Source organism: Theropithecus gelada, chromosome 2 (genome assembly GCF_003255815.1).
Source record: "Theropithecus gelada isolate Dixy chromosome 2, Tgel_1.0, whole genome shotgun sequence".
In the NCBI taxonomy this organism is placed as follows: domain Eukaryota; kingdom Metazoa; phylum Chordata; class Mammalia; order Primates; family Cercopithecidae; genus Theropithecus; species Theropithecus gelada.
Genome location: NC_037669.1, coordinates 38,862,642 through 38,885,662, shown reverse-complemented (window position 1 = coordinate 38,885,662; position 23,021 = coordinate 38,862,642). Strand labels below are relative to the sequence as shown.

The window sequence follows — 23,021 nt, the reverse complement described above, 5'->3', positions numbered from 1 at the left end:
GTGGCCGGATCTCAGCTCACTGCAAGCTCCGCCTCCCGGGTTCCCGCCATTCTCCTGCCTCAGCCTCCCGAGTAGCTGGGACTACAGGCGCCGCCACCTCGCCCGGCTAATTTTTGTGTTTTTAGTAGAGACGGGGTTTCGCCGTGTTAGCCAGGATGGTCTCGATCTCCTGATCTTGTGATCCGCCCGTCTCGGCCTCCCAAAGTGGTCAGTGGCTTTTATAAACATTTTTACTCAAGTTATGAGTGTTATATCTGGACATTTATTTAAAAGATTCTCTCTCTATGTGTGTATATATATGTGTGTATATATGTGTGTGTGTATATATATATGGATAGTCTTTTGGGTTTTTTGGCATTAATTCTTGAAGCTCAGTTTATTTAGCATCCCCGTATGTTTAGGAACCTTTTATAGCTTATCTTACTTGAGAATATAACAATATATTTAAATTAGAACCCTCCTTCAGAATCCTGAGTTTACTTTGGAAGGTGTATCTTTTTTTCTTTCCTCTCCTTTCCCTTTCTTAGCTTATCTTTTAGATAGAGTTACAGAAAGTGGTAGGAGCAGTTGTCTCTCCTAAATGTGGTGCTGTGTTACCACCTCCTGTGCAGGCAGAGCCCTGTGCATTCCAAAGATGTCCTGGGAATGGAAACTAGACAAAGAGAGAGGAAGATTGGCTTGGCTAAGCTACATGGACATTCAGTTTGTGGAAGGATAAACTAGATATAAAGAATAAGAAGTGACAAATGGTTTTTCACTTGACTCACTTAAACTTAAATCCAAACCTGACCCTTATTAAAGTGATCTGGCTGCTTTTTATTTGGGTAAATATATAATCTTTGATATGCTCTCTTAATGCTGCCTTTGTGCTAACCTGAACTTGGAGATCCTTATGATTGTCACTGAAGATACATGATATGGAGATGAAAGTTACCTTTTTAATTCCAGTCCGTAGTAAGCACATTGTTAAATGCTTGAAGGGGAATGCAAATCAGAAAGGCTAGATGTCTTTCGGTAAACTTACCATACTTTTCTGATATTTAGCTTATGTAGAATATAATTAAGGTAAACCAAATAACCAAGCTTGTAAAGGTGCTGTCGTGTAGATAAGCAGCAACATGGAGCCAGGGGCCTTTTAACACCTCAGTTCTGCCACGAAAGAGCTGTGCCACTTTAGACTGAAAACACACAAGCTTTCTGAGCTGTTTCCTCATCTATGAAATGGAGATAATGCCTACTTTATTAGGGGCATTTGTGAAGATCACATGTGAAAGTGCTCCACACATATGTGTGGTCCCTAACCTTCAGATGAGTTTAATTAAGTAATCGTTGATCATACATATATTATGTGCAGGGTTATGCTGGGCAAGACAGTCCTAGCTCCTGCCTTTAAGCAGTTCACAGTTCAGTAGCTGTGCGACCTGAATCCTTTGTAGCTGCCTCATGTGTTGTTTGAGAAGCATTAGCAGTGCCATTTCTGCATCATGCTTCAATTCAGTGGCCAGACCAGGCAGGGGTCATTCACAGGGTCCTGCCTCAGACAGAGGACGACGGGACAGGAAGCAGACTGTCTTGCCACCTTACTGGATGACATGTGATCACGCAACATGAGAATCATCTGGTTTGGCTGCTGTGTAAGTTGATGAAGTGGGGGGTCAGTCCGCCAGAGCAGGATAGGTGGAAGAGAGCCTCCGTGATCACATGAGTGATGCTGGAAATGCAGCAGAGTTGGCATGCAGAGACTGCTTGATGAAACTGTGATGAAGCCTGAACACAGAGACCAGTGGTATGTAGCGAGGTGAAATTTACCAAGTGGGTAATACTTGGTATTGGTTTTGTATTATTCATTATGCATTATGTATATAAAAGGAGATAGTATTTTTATTCACTGACATGGGTTTTGATTACATTTGCATCGCACTAGGTTCTTTGATTAACTACTATTGTAGTTTTGTTCACACAATTCTTTTTACTCTTCTGTTTTTTTTCTCATTTCTGTGGCCTTTTCTTACCTTTCCTTAATCTTGTCTGGTCTTTTCTGAACTCTGTGAACTGCTTCATACCCAGAACTCATCCACCCAACTGCTGAGTATAAAATAAGTTGGCCTTTCCTCATCTTTCTTTCATCCCTCTAAAATGACACTTTATTACTATGCAGTAAACATGTTTTAATAAATGTTTCCCTAATTCCAAACATAATATACATTTTGCTGGGATTTTAGAAGTGGTAGACAAGTAGAAAGAAGAAAATTAAAATTACCCCAATGCTTCACACCTAGAGCTTTAATGTATCTGCTGTCTCCTAAAAAATTATTTAGGAAATGTTTGGGTTTTCAGTGCAACTCACATATATTTGTTAGGTGTAGAAGATCAGCACCACATTTATTTATGATCTATGATAATTTGGGACTAGTTTTCTTCAAGAATTTTAATGATTTTTTTTTTTAACCTCTATCTGGCATAAGATGACTGTGTTTACTAACATTGATTCATTTTTGAGCCAAAAGAAGAAGCAACAAAGCATAAATTAGGAGAGAAAAGAACTCTTTTGTTTAGTAATTCCTGATACATTTTAGATGCTCATCAAATAGTTAATTTTCTTTTCGTTGCTTCTTACTTTTCCCTCCGTTTATTTTTTATACTCCTTATAGCTCACACGTTTAGCTAAGGAGTGGCATCCCACTGGGTCTCCTTGGGGTGCCTTATATAGCTCATGTTAGAATTTGAGTATGGTCTCTGAGAAGACATGCTTTATCTAAATTGAAGGCTCCTGATCTGGGGGTTATTTATATTTTCTAAAATTATATGCTAAAGTATATTTTATATGTTTGTTTTTCTGGGAAGATTATCAGCCTATGAGTTTTATCAGATTTTTAAATGATTCTGTGACCAGAAAAAAGATTCAGGATCTGAATCTAAGATCTGCTTGTGGCCTAGCCCTTGAATTCTTGTCAACTCTGGGCAAGCTACGTAACCTCTCTGGAAAGAGGAGTCACTTGTGAGTAAAGTACATGGAAATTATAAAAAATTTAAAGACAATTATGAAAATTGGGTTTAGTGGTTAGGAAAAAAGTCAAGGGACAGTATATTTCTAGTCTGAACCATATCAACTATTGTTGTATTCTGAGGCTAACTATGAGCTATGGAATGCTGAAGACAAAATACTGCTTTAAACTCTTGTATGATAGATTTGGTAGACTATATGATAGATTTGGTAGACATTTCCTAATAGGAATTTCAAACATTAGAATGAGTTTGTGTAATATTCTTCTCATAAATTGGGTAAGATTTTTATTTGAATTAAGTACTTTAGAAGTGATCTGATTTGAATTTAAAACAATTTTCATTACCTGTGAAATATTCCATATGCTCAGAGTCTAAGAAATCCTAATAGGCAGTTAAAAGTGTAAAATGTCTTCCCTTCTTCCTGTCTGTGTCTCCTCCCCTCTCCATGCTTTCTTCCTGCAAATAATTTGTGTGTTTGCTGTGAAGTGTGTACTTACCTTAAGCTAGTGTTTTCAGACCCTCTTCTTAGCCTGTGACATACTGGTGGGAAGTCTTCTATCTTGACCTTTTTTTCCCTCTCTAGCTCTGACCATTTTTCATCCCATCCTCTGACTTGCACTCATTGTCTGCATGTTGGTTAACTGTCTATGGAACGCTATGATTAGTACACATATACAGATTTAATGCACCCAACTTTCATGATTTCTTTTTCACTTAGTTGCTCTTTTATTAAAAACTCTTTGAAACAAATATACAAACCCACAATGTAATGTATACCTGAATACCAGTTTTCCCAAGGTAATCCAATGTATAGGATGCTGTAGGTGAGTCCAAGGACGTAACTGGGGAAGAACTCAAGTGAAGTGAGCAGATCCTTTAGACTGGGGGGGTGGGGATGGGTAGGTGTAATGATTTTAGAAAGTAAAGTATAGAAGGTTGAACTAAATGGTCTCTCAAGGATCTTTCTGGCTCTCATATTCTGAGACCTAAAAAACATTGCTTAGACAGAGATCACTGAGAACAAAAGGCTTCTCTTCATAATGGAGCTTGTGATTCTCACTCAGGAAGCTTGGCAGAGGGGCCCATCATAAGACTGTCACTAGTCAATTAAAGTCAATGTCAATTAGAGAATATTAATTAAAATTGTAGATTCCCTAAGGAAAAAAAACATTGATTCTCTGTCTCTATATATAGATTAGAAACATTGACTCTTTATTTCTGTATATAGATAAATAGAAATATCGTTCTTTTCCCAACCAAAAGAAAGACAATAACTAAATATTTCTGAATACATCTAACAATAGGAATCTAGTGCTTTTAGGTTCTCTGACTTCTTTTCAGCACCTCAGTACTACTAAACAGAACTTTTTCTTCTTTTTTTATTCTTGTTTCACAGTTTTCCTGGCCCAGAATCCTGTCTCCATGAGTCTCTTAGCTATCTATGAACATAATTATCCCCCAGGGCTATAGCACCTCAGCCCTCATCAGAATAAAGGTATCAAATGATCAAAAATGAATATAAATAAAAAGTATTATTTCTGCCCTCAGTGCTTCTGATTATTGCGTGTTTATCATGTAATTGCTGACTTCTGTATTGACTTTAGTCATCATGATTTCACATCCTGTTTTCAGAGAGAGACAATCCATTGAAGTCCAGAATATCAGAGATAGAATGGACCTTGAAGAACATATACTGCAGTGGTCGTCAGATTTTAGCATGCATAAGAATTACTTGGGTGCTTAGGATACATAGTGTTGACTTTTACCTCTGAGATTCTGATTTGAGTATCTGCAGTAGGGTCCTTGAATCAGCATTTTAAGCGGGTACGACAGATGATCCTGATGCATGTGGTTCAGGGACCACATTCTATAGTTCACCAGAGCCCAGAGATTTCCACTATGGCTCACCTAAAGTAGGCAATGTAGGCTTCTAATTGTCCAATCATCTGTGTCAGCAAAGTGGCCAGGTGTACTACTCTTTGGCAACTGCTTTTGTAAAGACTACCAGAGACCTCCTGGTAGCCAAATCTAGTGTTATTGGCTTGCAAGCTTCATAATAAACTGACTTACACCTACAAATTGATTTTTATAGCTTCTTATACCTATGATTACCATTTTCCTCCCTATTTCTCCCTTGTCTAGGTGCTTGTCTCGCCCTTCCAGTTATTCCTTCTTATTCTCTTTCTCCAGTTCCCCTTCCTCTGCCTACCACTCATTTGTAGGTATACCCACAAAATTCTAGCTTTTATTTTTGTCTTTTACTTGGATGATCTCTTGTTCAGTTTCACTACCTTGATGGCCCAGTTTTTTGTGATTTCCAGATCTTGCTCTTTACCTTTATTTATGGTTACATACTGGTTGTTTTCACCTGTCTGTCCCTCAGAACCTTCAAACTCAGTGTCTAAAATGGAACTGAAAGTCATTTTCCTCCAAATACTTCCTCCACCTGTATTTTCCATTTTAGTAAATGGTCCCACCAGTGACCTCTCCAGAGTGCTTGACAACCAGAGTAGATTATTTTTTAAGACTCACCTTTCCTATATGACAAAATTATTTTCACTACTAATAATGAAATGAAACAAATAATGGCCAAAAAATTTTTTTTATTGAAATCTGTTTGCGTATAATCATATCAGCATCAAAGTATTACAGTACAAAAAGGAAATTTTGTAAATTATAGTCATGTAATTATAATAATATAATCATTGACAAAAGGAAGGGGAGAACTTGTGAAGAAACTTCCAAAAGAGTGAACTCTGCAAATTTCAGAAAATAATTTGCAGGTAGAAGAACAAAATGGAAATATCTCAAATTGTGTTTCTTTCTTTCATGGTTTGTTTGGAATCTAATCTTTAAGCACAGGAATATGTAACTGGAGACATATATGGGTCAGAGACAGAAACTGCACCTGAAATGAGCTCCAGTTCTTTCCAACAAACATGTATCAGAGTCCAGGCCGTAAAATTACCTATTATCTGTAAATCCCATATAATTAGTGTTCCTTCTGAAATAACTTTCATGGGGCATACCACATTTATTAAAGTATATGAAATGGGAATGTGTCAGTTCAACATTTACACATATATTACGTAGCTATTACTAAAACTTAACGGTAACCATGGCAATTATTGGGTACATAGACCAACACATTTTAACAGGGAGTAATTTATTAATGACATTATTTACAATTGCTATTTTGTAGTGACCACAAGAAGCAAACTGACTTTTAGTGAGCTATACTATTATTTTTTAATTGATTGCAAACGGTGCACCCCATTATTGTCTGAACTCACTCCCATACCCTTAGTATCCACTGGATCTCGCCACTGGATCCTGCCATTTACACACTCACCTTAGGCCAAGAATTGTAGGATCATTAAAAAAAATTCCTTTTCTACTGTGTTTTTAGAGTTTATTTTTCTATGCAATCTCATTGTGTGGTTATTCATTTATTTTGAGACTTTTCTCAAAATAACTTATAATAGTGAATAAGTGGTTAACTTATTCATTGTGTGGTTAATTCATTTATTTTGAGACTTTTCTTTTTGTTAATGTGAACATTTTAAACAAATTTTCCTTTGCCACTGTAAAAAATAGCTTTTTCGAGGTATAATTTTTATACAGGAAAATTGCCCGTGTGTGTGTTGTACAGTGCCCTGAGTTTTAAGGAATGAGTATGGTGGGGATGTATGAAAGAGCCTGTGAACTTGCAGAAACCTAGTTCTGGAGCAGAGCAGGCTCTATGCAGGGACTTTGTGAGCAGAGTCCACTGTCTACGACCACAGTGCAGGTGCCAGCAAGTTTCTTCAAAAAAGCCTAGGACCAGCCACATCTCAGCAGGAACTGGCCCCAGGAAGAGGGTCACTTTGTAGCTGACAACAGCAATGATGTCTAGGGACATCAGCTGGACCAAAGCCCTCCCCATCACCAGAAGGCTCTTGTGAGCCTCTTTACAGATTGTCTTTTAATCTTCCTGGGTGGGAGTGCAGCTCTAAGAGACTGTCTTGAAGTCCCTGAGTCATCCAAAGGGGATCATTTAAACCAGCTGTTTTGGCAGGTCAGATTTCAAATAAATGAATGTTTAAACCAAAGGATTGTCTAAGCTGGAAAAGCTTGAAATATTGTTGATTAGCAAGTCTGTTTTCCTACTAGCCACTAGGATGGGGTTCCTAAGGATGATTAAATCAACTATATAAATGAAAGAAGCTGCGTTTTCTTTACACAGTTCAGTGTTTCGAAAGTAAATTTGTAATATGTCACCACAAAAATTAACCCCTGCCAAAAAATAGATTTGTAGCCTTACTATGTGGTTATAAAAGTAATATAATAAATGCATGAGAAAAGATTAGGTGTATATATACACCAACAGTCTTCATCTCTGAGTAGTGATATTTATAAGTTTGTTGTTGTTGTTGTTGTTGTTTTCCCCTTAAATTGTCTGAAATAAATTGTATATGTTGTAGCTAGGAGAAACAAATACTATTAAAGAATAATCAACTGGCAAAATAGTAATTTTTTATTAGATATATTTGCATTATTAATACCTGTATAGGATACATTTTATACATATGTATATGATAAAATACATTTTATAGAATTTTATATCCTGCATTTTCATCATCTAATATTATAACATCAGTTTTCCTTTTCCCTAAGTAGTTTACAAAAGCAGTTAGAAAAGTTGCCGTATAATAGTTTTTTGGTGAACAGTTTCTCTGTTGCTGGACATCTAGGTTATGTTTTAAATTTCACCATCTTAAGTAATGCTGTACTACACACATTTCTTTGTAAATCTTGGCATATTTGATTGTTTTCTTGGTATATATTCCTTGAAATGGAATTACTGGGCTAGATAGTAGGACCATTTTCAAAGTTCTAGATATTAAACAGTTTTAATTTCAGTGGTCGTTTGAGAGCCTTAATTTTAAGGACCGAGCCACATTATTACCTGGGTGTATCACCTTTTTGTTCGACAGATTTGTTACTTCTTTTTTTTTTTTTTTTTGAGATGGAGTCTTGCTCTGTCACCCAGGCCGGAGTGCAGTGGTGTGATCTTGGCTCACTGCGAGCTCTGTCTCCCGGGTTCACACCATTCTCCTGCCTCAGCCTCCCAAGTAGCTGGGGCTACAGGCACTCACCACCATGCCCGGCTAATTTTTTGTATTTTTTAGTAGAGGAGGGGTTTCACCGTGTTAGCCAGGATGGTCTCGATCTCCTGACCTTGTGATCCGCCCACCTCAGCCTCCCAAAGCGCTGGGATTACAGGCGTGGGCCACTGCACCCATCCCACATTTGTTATTTCTTACTTACAACAGCAGGAGCAGTAATTAAACACACATGTTTACACATACACAGCTATTCTCTCTAATCAAGACTTCCTCAGGCCATGCTCCCCTAAAAATTTAGGATACCTATTATCTGTTTTCTTTGGGGAAAGCCACTTACTATTCATAGTAGTTGCTCTCCTTTTGTGAATTCAACAGTCACAACTGGCTAAGAATGGCTTTGGTAGTCCTTTGGTGGGGTCACGTTATCCGTGAATATTATTACTTACCTATTATTCCATCATGAATAACCCTTGACATATCTCTCTGTAACGCATTTATTGCAGTTTCGTTTGTCTGGAGTATGGTACCACTTCCTTGCTGTTTAATTATTCTCCCTGTTTTTCCATCTCTCACTACTCAAACTGTCCACAGTCTTTCCCTTTTGAGCCAAGCCGTGTCTATCTCTTCCTTTTCTGACATCCAGTAGCATATGTAATCTCAATCAGGAATCTTACTTAGAAGCTTGTATCTTCTCTAAGCAGAGAGTTGAGGCCCACAATTCATGGCAGGGAGCATCATAATGGATTCTCTGTCTAAAGAAAACTCCTACACACATTGCAGAATGGGTTTTCTATTTGTACTCCTTACCTAATCCGTACAGCACCTCTAAAGTGCAGCTTTAACATCTAATATGGCGTGTCCAACTTTATGAGCAAAACAGCCTTCTCTCCCCTACACGTATTTTGTAGGTGTCTCTCCAGTCCATAGAATTCAGCAAAAGTAGAATTTCTGCCAGAAGGAAATAGGGGGAGTCTGCACTTGGAATTTATGAAATGAAATGATGACTTCTATTAATGTTGAGAATCTCATTTGCTGCTTTTGTGTTCTCCACAATGCCTAACTCAATGCTAAGGGCAAAACTCGCCCTTAATAAATAGCTGTTCTCTGTTTGTCTATACTTCTGTTTCATCATATTATTATAATAATGCCTTTGGTGATAATTAAGTGTTGAAGAATATCTATTATAAAACACACTTATTAATCCTTAATGTCACAGACTGACCTTGTCATTATATCAGTTTTTACTCACTGCAAGTGAATCTATCTTTCTTCATTTTTGAATTCATTCCAGTGGCAGAAACAAACATAACTATAAAATGTTTATATTTCTTGAAGTTGTAGTGAATGTGCATGCATCCTTTGTAATAATTCTTTTTATCTTACTGCTTATAACATTTTCTTGTTTTTTTTTTTCCACTGACTAGGGAAAGTTGGAGACTAATGAAATGCATGGCTGTAAGATTCCTGGCCGTAGTCCTCATATAAGCATCTCTGAATACAATGTGATAAGGAAAGGGAAAAATTAACAAATTTAGTTACAAAATATGTCTATGTTCCTCCTCCTTTTCACTTTAAAGCATAAATGGTGGTCAGAGTAACGGTAATAACAATGGTTTCTGGATTCCAGTTTGTTGGCAACATTTGTCAACTTTCATGTAATTAATTCTTTTGTTATGGAAAGACAGTCATGGTGTTCATCATTGGCATAGCTAATTGTGAAATTTATTTAACCTTTCTTTTAGTCGACTTTGAATTTTTTCCTACCTCCTCTGAAATACTATACAGATATTTGGGGCAGTATCTGCAATTCTGAGAAATAGAAGAAAAAAAGGTGATTTTTAAGTGATTCTAGAATAAGCAGTGTTAAGCTTAAGACTTCTTTTCCTTCTGAACTTCGACTCTTGTATTTTAGCACCTTTGATTTTAGGAGGAGGGCTTTTCAGCTATTGTAAAACTAACTTATTTTGCTAATGTCTTCCTAGTCAAATTGGAAATATGTAATAAGATTAGTAGCCCAGAGAAAGTAAGAAAGATAGAAGTTTGTGGGTTGATGTCCTTTTTGGAGGCAAAGAAAGGAATGCTAGTTACTTTTCCCTTGGTCAAGTTGGTAACAAAACCACGTGTTCCTATATTTAGCCAATTGACAGAGCACTTTCTGCTTAAGACTCTGCTGGCAGTTGACTGCTCTTTCAAAATAGGAATTACTTTCTACTTTACCTCAAAACAGAGGTAAAGTGGGGACTAGTAATTGCATTGAAAAATTATGTTTAAAATATGTTGCTTGTGAAATAAATGATGATTGGAGAAAATAAGCTAGACTACAAGGAATGGAGAGTGTGATGGTTAAGAGGATGCATGTGGGACCAGATTTCTTATATTCAAAATTTGATTCTGATAAGAGAATACTATTAACAACTCTATGTCAACAAATTTGTTAACTTAGGCGAAATGGACCAATTCCTTAAAAGACACAATTTGCCAGAACTCGTACGAGAAGAAATAATTTAAACAAGCCTATGTCTGTTAAAGATATTGAATTAATAATTAACTCTGGTTACTTTTATGTGTAAGCTTGAGTGGGCTGTGGGTACCTAGATTAAACATTTTTTTCTGAATGTTTCTATGGGGACTTTCTAGCTGAGATTAGCATTTGAGTAGTTGGACTAAGTAAAGTAGATTGTCCTCCCCAGTGTGAGTAGATATCGTCTAGTCAGTTGAGAGCCTGAATAGAACAAAAAATGAAAGAAGGAGGAATTCACCTTTTTTTCCTGCCTTACTGTCTGAGTTGACAGGTCTCATCTCATCTTCTGCCCTTGGACAGGGATTTGCATAATCAGGTCCACTGGTTCTTAGACCCTCAGACTTGGACTGATTATACCCAAGCTTTCCTGGGGCTCCTGCTTGTAGATGGAAAATCATGGGACTTCTCAGCCTCTCTAATCTAGTGAGCCAATTCCTCATAATAACCCCCCTCTCCCCCGCACAACACACTCACAGAGACATACCTTGTTTTATTGTGCTCCAGTGTATTATGCTTCACAGATACTACATTTTTCACACATTGAAGGTTTAAGGCAGCCCTGCATCTAGCAGGTCTATCAGTACTGTTTTCCCAACAACACATGCTCACTTTGTGTTTCTTTGTCACATTTTGGTAATTTTCACAATATCTCAAACTTTTTCATTATTACTCTATCATGATTTGTGATCAGTGATCTCTTTTTTCTTAACTCTGCAGCTTTGCAGTGATTAACGATCTTTGATATTACTGTTGTAATTGTTTCGGGATGCCACAAACTAGCCATACAAGATGGCAAACTCAGTAAATACTGTGTGTTCCGACTGCTCCACTGATCAGCTGTTTGCCTGTCTTTCTCTCCTCTGTTCTCCCTGTTCCCTGAGACAAAACAATATGGAAATTAGGCCAGTTGCTAACCCTATAATAACCTCAAAGTATTCAAGTGAAAAGGAAGAGCTACACGTCTCTTGCTTTAAATCAAAAGCTGGACATGATTAAGCTTAGTAAGGAAGGCATGTTGAAAGCCTAGATAGGCCAAAAGCTAAGCCTCTTGGTATTAAACACCCAAATTGTGAATGAAAAGGAAAAGTTTTTGAAGGAAATCAAAAGTGATACTCCAGTGAACACACAACTTAGAGTGAAACAGCCTTATGGCTGATATGGAGAAAGTTTTGCTGGTCTGGATAGACCACAGCATTAAACCTGGTCTGGATAGCCACAACATTAAACCAAAACCTAATCTAGAACAATGCCCTATCTTTTTTCAGTTATATGAAGACTGAGAGGGGTGAGGAAGGCACAGAAAAAAGTTTGAAGCTAGTTCATGAAGTTTCGGGAAGGAAGTAGTCTTCATAACATGAAAGTACCAGGTAAAGCAGCAAGTGCTGATTTAGAAGCTGCAGCAGGTTATGCAGAAGATCTAGCTAAGATCATTGAAGAAGATGCCTACACTAAACAACAGATTTTCAGCGGAGATGAGAAACAGCCTTCTGTTGGAAGAAAATGCCATCTAGGACTTTCATAGCTAGAGAAGTCAGTGACTGGATCCAAAGTTTCAAAGGACAGGCTGACTCTCTTGTTAGGAGCTAATGCAGCTGGTGACTTTAAGTGGAAACCAGCACCCATTTACCATCCTGAAAATCCTTGAGCCCTTAAGAATTACACTAAATCTCCTCTACCTGTGCTCTGTAAATGGCATAACAAAGCCTGGGTGATAGCACATCTGTTTATAGCAGGGTTTACTGAAAATTTAAAGCCACCTGTTGAGACCTACTGTTCGGGAAAAAAAGATTCTTTTCAAAATATTAGGGCTCATTGACATTGCATTTAGCCACCCGAGAGTGCTGATGGAGACGTACAAGGAGATTAATGTTGTTTTCATGACAGCTAGTGAAACTGTATCCCCATCTCTCACCTTATAAAAAAATCAACTCAAGATGGATCAAAGACTTTAAGACCTGAAACCATAAAAATTATAGAAGATAACCTTCACAGCTTAGCTCCTACTTATGAGTGAGAACACATATTTGGTTTTCCATTCCTGAGTTACTTCACTTAGAATAATGGTCTACAGTTCCATCTGGGTTGCTGTGAATGCCATTATTTCATTCCTTTATATGGCTGAGTAGTATTCCATGGTGTGTGTGTGTGTATATATATGTATACACCATAATTTCTTTATCCGCTCATTGATTGATGGGCATTTGGGCTGGTTCCATATTTTTGCAATTGCAAATTTTGCTGCTATAAACATGCATGTGAAAGTATCTTTTTCATATAGTGACTTTGGGTAGATACCCAGTAGTGGAATTGCTGAATCAAACGGTAGTTCTACTTTTATTAATAGTTCTTTAGGGAATCTCCACACTGTTTTCCATAGTGGTTGTACTAGTTTACGTTCCCACCAGCAGTGTAAAATTGTTCCCTTTCTACTTCATCCATGCCAATATCTATTATTATTTTTTATTATGGCCATTCTTGCAGGAGTAAGGTGGTATTGCATTGTGGTTTTGAAGTGATTTCACCATTTGATAGCATTTACCCATATTTATTCATTCTGTGATCTATCAATCAAGGAATAACTTCAACTGTCAAGTCTTCTTGTTTAAGAAATATATTTTATAAGTATTGAAGGAAATTAAAAATGCTACTCCAGTGAACACACAACTTACCCTTTTCATTCACAATTTGGCTGTTTGATGCATTTTATCACTACCATGGATAGTGATTCCTCTAATGGATCTGGGCAAAGTCCATTGAACACCTTTTGGAAAGGGTTTACAATTACAGATGCCATTATGAACATTTGTGTCATGGGAGGAAGTCAAAATATTAACAGGAATTTGTGAGAAGTTGATTCCAACCCTGGTGCATGACTTTGAGAGGTTCAAGACTTTAGAAGAGGAAGTCACTGCAGATGTGTCGGAAATAGCAAAATAGCTAGAATTAGAAATTCATATGGACCCTCCCCAAAAAGCCTTCATAGCCAAACAAGACTAAGTAAAAAGAACAAATCTGGAAGCTTCACATTACTTGACTTCAAACTACACTAGAAGGCCATAGTCACCAAAACAGCTTGGTTCTGGCATAAAAATAGGCACATGGACCAATGGAACAGAATAGAGAACCCAGAAATAAAGCCAAATACAGCCAACTGATCTTCGACAAAGCAAATGAAAAGGTAAAGTGGGGAAAGAACACCCTATTCAACAAAGGTGCTGGGATAATTGGCAAGGTACATGCAATAGAAGAATGAAATGGAGTCATCTCTCACCTTATACAAAAATCAACTCAAGATATATCAAGTACTTAAATCTAAGACCTGAAACCATAAAAGTTGTAGAAGATAACATTGGAATAACCTTTCTAGACATTGGCTTAGGGAAGGACCTCATTACCAAGAACCCAAAAGCAACTGCAACAAAAACAAAGATAAATAGATGGGACTTAATTAAACTAAAAAGCTTATGCACAGCAAAAGAAGCAACCGGCAGAGTAAACTGACAACCCACAGAGTGGGAAAAAATCTTCACAGTCTATACATCTGACAAAGGACTAATATCCAGAATCTACAAGGAACTCAAACAAATTAGCAAGAAAAAAACCATCCAACCAAAAAGTGGGCTAAGGACATGAGACAGTTCTCAAGAGAAGACATACAAGTGGGCAATACACATATGAAAAAATGCTCAACGTTACTAACGATCAGGAAAATACAAATCAATACCACAATGCGATATCACCTTACTTCTGCAAGAATGGCCATAATAAAAAATAAAAATAAAAAAATACTAGATGTTGGCATGGATGAGGTAGAAAGGGAACAATTTAACACCACTGGTGGGAATGTAAACTAGTACAACTACTGTGAAAAACAGTGTGGAGATTCCTTAAATAAATGTTAATAAAAGTAGAACTACCATTTGATCCAGTAATACCACTATTGGGTATCTCCCCAGAGGAAAAGAAGTCATTATACGAAAAAGATACTTTCACATGTGTGTTTATAGCGGCACCATTTGCAATTGCAAAAATAAGGAACTAGCCCAAATGCCCATCAATCAACAAGTGGATAAAGAAATTGTGGTATATATTCATGTATACCATGAAATAATAGCCATAAAAAGGGTTGAAATAATGGCATTTGCAGCAACCTGGATGGAATTGGAGACCATTATTCTGAGTGAAGTAACTCAGGAATGGAAAACCAAACATCCTGTGTTCTCACTCACAGGCGGGAGCTAAGCTGTGACAGTTCAAAGGCATAAGAATAATACAAGGGACTTTGGGAACGCGGGGAAAGATTGGAAGGGGGGTGTGGGATAAAAGACTACATATTGGTTACAGTGTATACTGCTCAGGTGATGGGTGCACCAATATCTCACAAATCACCACTAAAGAACTTATCCATGTAACCAAACACCACCTGTTCCCCAAAAACCTGTGGAAATAAAAATAAAAATGAAAAAATAATTTTAAGATCTCAGGAAAAATAACAACATAAAAACGGGAGTTTTCCAAATAAAGTGATTTCACCATTTGATCAGTGCATTCAAAACTTTATTATTATAATTCCTTTAAGTGCTTGTGTTTTATGAGTCATATTTCAGTTATAAGATCCAGTTTTTACTTCTCATTTTTGCATATCTACAAGTTTTCTGAAAAAATCATGGGAAATTCCAGTAATATTTATACCCTAGTTTGACAAATGCTCAATCGTCTTTATTATATTAAAAGCTTATTCTGTCTTTTAAAAAATGGAACCTGAAGATGTGATTGAATTGTTGCAATCTCATGATAAAACTTTAACAAACGAGACGTTGCTTCTTATGGATGAGCAAAGAAAATGGTTTCTTGAGATGGAATCTACTCCTGGTGAAGATGTGAACAATGTTGAAGTGACAACAGAGGATTTAGAATGTCGTATAAACTTAGATGATAATAGCAGGATTTGAGAGGATTGACTCCAATTTTGAAAGAATTTCTGCTGTAGGTAAATGCTATCAAACAGCATTGCCTGCTACAGAGAAATCTTTAACGAAAGGAGTGTCAAAGTAGCAAATTTCGTTGTTGCCTTATTACCACAGCCAGGCAAGCTGTTGGTAACCATTAACCTGATCATTCAGCAGCCGTCTATTAGCAAAAAGATGACGACTCACTGAAGGCTCAGATGATCGTTAGCATTTTTAGCCATGAAGTATTTTTTACTTTAAGATATGTACTTTTTTACATAATGCTACTGCATACTTAGTAGACTACAGTATAGTGTAAATACAACTTATATGCACTGGGAAATCAAAAAATGTGTGTAACTTGCTTTATTGAGATTTTTACTTTATTTTAGTGGTCTGGAACAAAATCTCTAATATCTCTGAGGTATGTCTCATACAGTATGCCTGTATGTATACATATAAGTATGCCTGTATGTATATAGCCAAGCCCTCCATATTTGAGGGTTATACATCCATGGATTCAACCAAACACAGATTGAAAGTATTTTGGGGAAAAAAATTTAAAAAAACCAACAATAAAAAATACAAATAGAAACACGATACTATATTTACCTAGCATTTACATTATGTTAGGTATTGTATGTAATCGAGATAATTTAAAGTATTTGAGAGAATATTTGTAGGTTACATGCAAATACTGTACCATCTTATATAAGAGACTTGAGCATTTGGGATTTTGGTGTCTGGGGGGTGTCCTGGAACCAATCTCAATGGATACTGATGGGTTGAACTAATACAGGTGAAGAACTTAGAATGGTTCCTAACACATAGTTAATAACCAATAAAGGGATAGATATTATTAGTCTACTATTATTTTTAAAAGAAATATCACTTGAAGCTTTCTTGATGTTTTGTGAAAAAGAATCTGAAAAATAATACTACCACATTTTGTAGGATAGAAAAATCAAATGCTTATGTGTGTGTGTAGTTGTATCTGTGTGATGGAGAATTAGAAAATGTTAAGATGCAGTGGCCAACTGGGGAGTAGCCTGTCTATAAGTTTCAATTTAGATTAAAAGCTGAAATACTCTAATCACCAAACCATACTCATTTGTCAGCCAGCTTTGATGTATGAATCACCAGTTGCAATCCCTGATATAAGGTATACATGCATGAAACATAGCTTAGTTCTATAAAAAGACTGAGTATTTAAAGCTGTGCTATCATGCTAGCCATTAACCACATATGGATGTCTAAATTAAATTCAGTTCCGCAGTCACATTAGGTACAATTCACATGCTGAATAGACACATGTGGCTACTACTATGTTGAGTGGTGCAGATACAGGACATTTTCATCATTACAGAAAGTTCTGTTGGATAGAGCTGACCTAATGGCTTATAAACATATTCATTTATTACTGTCTACCAAGTTATCCGTTCCTTGATGAGAAATCACCAAGCCAGAGCCAGTAGACCGGTTATGCTCAGTACTGTAAGATTGGTCTTATACTGCTTAGCTGTTAATCTGCTCCCCAGCAGCGGCTTGCAAGTTTGTTTTTGAGGTTCCCCCAACCCCGCAAAGCTCTTGGTTTGGTGACTATAGGCCTCTGGCATTAGTTGATTCTCCAGGTTGAGGAGAAAATTTGATAGGGGAACAAAGTAGTTTATTTTCCCCCATGAACTTCAATGGATACATTATTAATGCCTTTCCAGGCAAGAAGGGGAAAATTGATTTGGGGTATATATATGCTTGCATGTATGTATTTTTTTCACCTACTAGGAGAAATACATCAGTGAGAAAGCTTAACCTTGAATATTCTCTATAAAATATATAAAAGGCATATTACCTTAGGAATTTTTTACTGTGTCATCATACTGTTGTATCTCGTCGTGGCAATCAACATTTGCTATCACTAGAATAATGCTTTATTGTTTATAATAGGAAATAGCACAATTTTAACCTTAATGGTGATTTGAAGAATTTTTACTGTGTTAGAACTTAACCGGAGAGAGCTTGATCTGGCGAGGAGTTGATATAACAGATCAGATCCCTTAGGGCTATTCAGGTTAGTGGATAGGATTGTGTCTCTTTTGCCATTCATGATGGAGCCCACGTGTTACTCCTTAAGCAGAGAAAGTATAGAGGGAACATGTATGTGCTGTGGTTTCTTTAGAAAGAGTGATAGCATCAAGTATTACATGTTTCATGGGAAGTATAAATTTATGCTTCCATTCCTGACTCAATAAATATTAGGGATAATTCTTTATATTTCCCTTTTTTATTGAGGGTTTGCATTGGTAATTATTCCTTCCCCTCTCCAGCATAACCTAATTTGTTCTAGGCCTTGGGCTTGAGGACTAAGGCCAATTTTCATTGGTAAATTAATTTCAAATATTACCCTCACATTAGAGTAAATGCATCACTTCTCCCCAAGGGAAGATACGCAGAGGCTTTTTGACCTACCTGGAACAGCTGTTTGCTTAATCCTTTCTCCTGGGGCTGTGTGTTACAGTAGAAAGAAAAGGAACATCATGAGACTTGAATTTTAGTCTTGGCTTTGATAAATGTTTTGGATTACTTTATGCAAGCTACTTTATTACTCCGAGTCCTTCCTTATTTTGTGTGTAAAATGAAGGTAACAGCAGCAATGCCCACCTAATTTGCGAGAATGTTGAGAATAATACATGCAAAATCGAAACTGCTTAGAGCCCTCAGAGGAAAGATAACAGATCTCAGGTTCAGGTTTCATCACATTTCAGCTATGCATACTTCATTATTAAAGCCTCTTAGATGTTAACAATTATGGAGTCTGTTTAGATTTCAGGGGAATCTTATTATTGAAGTGGTGTTTGTGTGGTTTTTGTGTCTGTGTATGTTCATGTGTTGTATTTCTTTTCAATGATGTGAGTGGTCAGACTACCCGTAGGGTTTTTTAAGCTTCTGGGCAACTCTGAGGCAGAGTATAACCTTTTTTTTTTTCCCTCAGGTGGCTAAAGCAATCCTAGTGAGACAGTGCATGAGTAATAGTAACAGAGGAGTTAAGCAGTTGTGACTTTCTGCTCCAATAGTAGAATGGTAAAAATCTTTGTTCTCTTTTTTGGTTTCTTGGGACAGATGGTCTTGGTGGCTGTTGACATTTTCTGTGGACTCTCTGGTGCCTCTTGTGCCCTTTGTCCCCTGTGCTACCCTGGTTGAGCTGGGGGCCAAAGAGTATCCATTTTCCTATCAGTTATTTTATGAAGTTTATCAGGATATCTTTGCCTTCGTTATCATTTTATTTAAAAAATTGTGCCTTTAAATGTAATGTTTGCTTTCTTTTTTTTTTTTTTTTTTGGAGTCTCGCTCTGTCACCCAGGCTGGAGTGCAGTGGCGCCATCTTGGCTCACTGCAAGCTCCACCTCCCGGGTTCACGCCATTCTCCTGCCTCAGCCTCCTGAGTAACTGGGACTACAGGCGCCCGCCACCATGCCCAGCTATTTTATTTTTTAATTTTTATTTTTGGTAGAAACGCGGTTTCACCATGTTAACCAGGATGGTCTCGATCTCCTGACCTCGTGATCTACCTGCCTCAGCCTCCCAAAGTGTTGGGATTACAGATGTGAGCCGCCGCACCCGGCCTAATGTTTGCTTTTTAAGGTTCTTACAGTTTTCTCGTAAGGAACTAGGGATAAATTCCCAGCATTTGAGTCAGAAAACAGGATAACAAATGGCTGTATTTACTATGACATCCAACACTGATCCCCCTTGTTGACTGTTACCACCCTGTTTACCAGACCCAGAGTTTAACATGTAGACCTTTTCCCTGCTTAACTTGAGTTTCTGGTCAAGTCAAGGATTCTGTAATCTCCCATTTTGTGGCAACTTCATTTCTTGTGTTTTGGGACTTAGCATGCTGCTTTCATATCCACTGCTTTCTGAAGTCTCAAGTTTTCACTTAGACACAAGTCCCTGAGACCTGCCGTGTCCCAGCAGATTTCCTGCAGAGAAGTACTCCTCTGCCTTTTCCTCCCATGACTCTTGAATTCTTATAGTAATTTCTGAGGGTAACAGTGATAATATCTTATTTTCAGTACAAAATACATTTATTATCTGATATGTCCAAGAATCTGTGTTGCAAGAAAGACACAGTGCATTTCAGCTGTTCGGTAACATTCCTTACATTTTACATTTTGCCATTTGCAAAGCACTTTCACAGCATGTTTCTATGTATATATTTAACATGGGTGTGTATATACACATTCATGGGGTAGAATTGCTGGTTCATAGAATTTGCGTATGTTTAGAAAATTGCCAAACCAGTTTTTAAAAAGTGGTTGTTCTACATCTGTGCATGTGCTTATAACCTAAATGCCAGTCAACAATAGAATGGATGATTAACTTATGGTGTATTCCTGAATCCAAGTATACTACATAGTAATAGAAATAAATGAACTGTAGCTATATTTAACAATCTGTATAAATCTTCCCAACAAAAGCTGGAGCAGAAGAAGCCAAACACACACAAAATATACAGTATGATTCTGTTTATATCAGGTTAACAATAGGCAAAACTAAAAGTATGATGTTAAAAGTCAAGATAGAAGTTACCCTGAATGGGGGAGGCTAGTGACTAAAAAGGGGCACAAAGAGGGCTTGTTTAGGAATCTGGTAGTGTTCTGTTTCTGGTTTTACACCATGTGCTGCTTACAAAGGTGTGTTCTTTATGAGAAATCATTGAGAAGTATACTTGAGGTGTGTGTTTTTTCTTTATGTCCACATGCTTCAAAACACTCACATGAAAATGTGAATTTATAGCTAACTTTGTCTTATTTATAACAGTATTAGATTTATTTACTGTTGTAAATAAATTCTTATTTATCCATCAATTTAAGGAACATTTATTTCATTTCACTTCTTGATTATGACAAAATCGTTTCTTGTTATTTGTCAGTCTTACTCTTATAATCCACATCTCAACAGCCACTTTCTTCATGAAACTTTATAATTACTGCTCTTTTGTTGATACCTAACCTGGATAACTGATTTCATCCCTAAATCCTCAGGTTGTGCATGTATATGTTTGTTGGATGTTTCTATGTTTGTTAATTAGTTGCAAGCCATTTTGCACCTAGTAATATCTTTGTCACAAAACCACAGACAACCTTGAAGAGTAATGAATTTTCTGAAGGATTAAATTGAAATGTTGTGAGGCTCCCTCTCTAGTTCTTAGGGGGTTCAGTATATCAGAGGGTGTCCACTGTGTGAAGGAAAGTTGTAGTTAGTGTCTAGGACTGCTGCTGCTTCTGGTCTCAACTGGAAGTTGTTTTAGAAGGAGAGAAAAGAGAGTAACTTTAAAAATTATTTGGAAGGAAAATACTAATATTGTTTAAGTAGTTGTAGTACTTTAAATTCTTAACAATTTTCTCAACCCTTTAACTCAGAAGTTGGTGGAAGCAACTCCTGACCTGGTGATCCGCCCACCTCGGCCTCCCAAAGTGCTGGGATTACAGGTGTGAGCCACTGCGCCCGGCCATGTGCATTTGTTAAACAGTTAACGTTAAGCCAAAATAAAGAAACAGTGATAGCAGACTAGGGAGCATTGTGCCCAAAGAGTGGCTGTACTCTTATTGTTTTACCTGTCATAAAAATGCCTGTTAGTGGTGACCCTTTCTAGATTTTCTGGTTTTAAACTCAGGAGAATGACTAATAGGGTAAGAAGTGCTTTTCACCAGCAGTATGACATATATTGGACACAAAGTCATAATCCTGTAACGTGGCTACTATGTCAGTCTTAGTTATTCAGGAATAGTAAGAGAGGTAAAAGCTTATTCTTCTGGACTAAACATTGAGAAATCTGTTGGGCCTCAAAAGATTTCTTTTTTTCCTCTTCTTCTTCTTCTTCTTCTTTTTTTTTTTTTAAAGTAAAATAGGCTCATTTTAGAGATTAAATCTGTTGTAAAGTGCTACAAATAGGTTGCAAGTATAAGTACTATAGAAAAATTACAATAGTACTATGTTAGCCTAGTGTTTTAGTGGTTAGTCTTCTATAACAATATGAAATCTCGGGAGGAAGTTGTGTGATTTCTAAAAAAATCATTACTGAATTCATTTTTCAGCATTTATATGTGTGTGTGTGTGTGTAGCACCAGTGGTTAATAATGTATGTATATTTTTTGTCTTCCCATCTGTTTCTTGCTCCTGCAGTTCTATGGTTGCTATGGAGAAGGTTATGATAAGGAAAAGCACAATAAGGTTAAAAGTTCTTCTCTTTATCTGGGACAGAAATAACAATCTCCCATCACACCATCCTTTTGTACGCCCTCTGCCCTCATGTGATGATCTTCAATACTGCAGTGCCTGTTGCTGACGGGGAGATGGTTTGATGCTATATTTAAAAAAATTACACAGAGGAGCTAATTCTCTTCTTTTTTGCTTATTTTAAGGTTGATGACTTTCATAATTTTAGTCTAGGCACAGAACGGAAGGAGAGAATAAGCATATTAGGATGAATTGTCAACCCGGGACATTTCTGGTTTGTGTGGGTGGTTTTTTCCTTTAATTTCATTTGTGTGTTTCAAATTTTTTTTATTTTTTATTTGCTGATACGAGGTAAGAAAAGCTTAGAGAAAGGACCTGATGTGGAACAGTTGGGATTCGGTTAATCTGCTTAGAAATAACACTAATCTCTAGATCAGATGCTGTCAACAATACAGTGCCTTCTATCCCCATTATCTTCCTCTACTCTTTCCTTGCTTATTCTTCCTGCACTCTGTGGTATCATTTAGTTTTATCTTTTCATTTCTTACCAATTTTTGTTTTTAAATATTTCTTTCCTACTTTTCCTTTACATTTTACTTTTGAATTTCACCATGGCTTCATCATGGGGTTTTTGACTTTGAGGTGGCAGGGTGGAAAGCATGGATATGTAATAACTCATATGCCAAAATAAGCTTCTTCCTAATATATGCTTCAGAGTAACTTTGTGTTACTTTCAATAATCACAGTTGTAGGTCTGTGTCAAAATAAGAGTATGACCACAATTTTCTTGAGAAGTTTGATGCTACTGGGACGATTATATGACACTAGGTGAATACGTGCTATTTTCTGTCCTCTGTTTTCTGTTTTTTTTTTTTTCTGCTTATTTGTACATTATTTTTTGAGATCAAATTCAATTGCTCTTTTTTAAAAACCTCCTTTGTGCAAGGCATTTAATGTATATTTCTTCAAAGTGATTTTGTGAGGCAGATATTTTTATACCTTTTCTTGAAGATGCCAAAAAACTAAGGCCAACAAATTAAAATAATGTGCCCCAGGCTACACAGTTAGTCGGTAGCTGTACCTGAATTTTACATCCTGTGCTGTTTTCAGCGTTCCTCAGAGGCTGTAAGGGGTAGGAGTCAGGAAAGGCTCTGGAGTCACACTAGATGTTGTTTTGAATCCCAGCTCCATCTCTGG

At 37.0% G+C, this 23,021-nt stretch overlaps 1 protein-coding gene across 6 annotated transcripts in view; it reads left to right on the top strand.

Annotated features, from left to right (window-relative positions):
• IGSF11 (immunoglobulin superfamily member 11) overlaps window positions 1-23,021 on the top strand; it is a 208,109-nt gene that overhangs the window by 146,411 nt on the left and 38,677 nt on the right. For 2 of the 6 annotated variants that reach the window (XM_025375598.1, XM_025375595.1), the window contains exon 2: window positions 18,574-18,662. The exons of the other annotated variants lie outside the window; for them this stretch is intronic. The gene's annotated coding sequence lies outside the window, so the exon portion shown is untranslated. The remainder of the gene's footprint in view (window positions 1-18,573; window positions 18,663-23,021) is intronic. 6 annotated transcript variants of the gene reach the window in all.